Source organism: Schistocerca cancellata, chromosome 7 (genome assembly GCF_023864275.1).
Source record: "Schistocerca cancellata isolate TAMUIC-IGC-003103 chromosome 7, iqSchCanc2.1, whole genome shotgun sequence".
In the NCBI taxonomy this organism is placed as follows: domain Eukaryota; kingdom Metazoa; phylum Arthropoda; class Insecta; order Orthoptera; family Acrididae; genus Schistocerca; species Schistocerca cancellata.
The window spans coordinates 240,379,693-240,380,602 of record NC_064632.1 but is presented as its reverse complement, the minus strand read 5'-3'; the positions used below and the strand labels follow the sequence as shown (position 1 = coordinate 240,380,602).

At 44.9% G+C, this 910-nt stretch overlaps 1 pseudogene; it reads left to right on the top strand.

Moving 5' to 3' along the window:
• The first annotated feature begins 300 nt into the window (after positions 1–300).
• On the top strand, positions 301–418 carry LOC126093057 (5S ribosomal RNA; annotated as a pseudogene).
• Positions 419–910: the final 492 nt, after the last annotated feature.

The window sequence follows — 910 nt, the reverse complement described above, 5'->3', positions numbered from 1 at the left end:
CCATATTTCATGCAATGCCGGTAATGGCTCTTCACCAGACAATAGGGATTTATCGACGTTGTCAGGAACTTTCAGGCGTAAAATTGGAGTCCGTGGAGGAAAGAGAGATTTCTGAAATGTGTGTCCCGCCGCTTCATAGTATTTCTTGTCTATATTGATGTACATTCATAAGCCCCCCATCCCCCACACAACACACCAAAAAACGCTATTCGAAAAGGATTAATAGTGACGGAAAAAACCACAACACCAAAAAATAATTAATGCAGAGTAATTAAATTTCGGCAACACCTTTGTCTAGGTGGCAACGGCCTTGCCGCAGTGGATACACCGGTTTCCGTCAGATCGCCGAAGTTAAGCGCTGTCGGGCGTGGCTCGCACTTGGATGGGTGACCATCCGAGTCGCTATGTGCTGTTGCCATGTTTCGGGGTGCAGTCAACCTCGTGATGCCAACTGAGGAGCTACTCGACCGAATAGTAGCTGCTCCGGCCAAAGAAAACCTTGTGGATGACATCGGAAGTTCACTGAGGCTTTTTGCGGATGATGCTGTGGTATATCGTGAGGTTGTAACAATGGAAAATTGTACTGAAATGCAGGAGGATCTGCAGCGAATTGGCGCATGGTGCAAGGAATGGCAATTGCAGCTCAATGTAGACAAGTGTAATGTACTGCGAATACATAGAAAGAAAGATCCCTTATCATTTAGCTGCAATATAGCAGGTCAGCAACTGAAAGCAGCTAATTCCATAAATTATCTGGGAGTACGCATCAGGAGTGATTTAAAATGGAATGATCATATAAAGTTGATCGTCGGTAATGTAGATGCCAGACTGAGATTCATTGGAAGAATCCTAAGGAAATGCAATCCGAAAACAAAGGACGTAGGTTACAGTATGCTTGTTCGCCCACTGC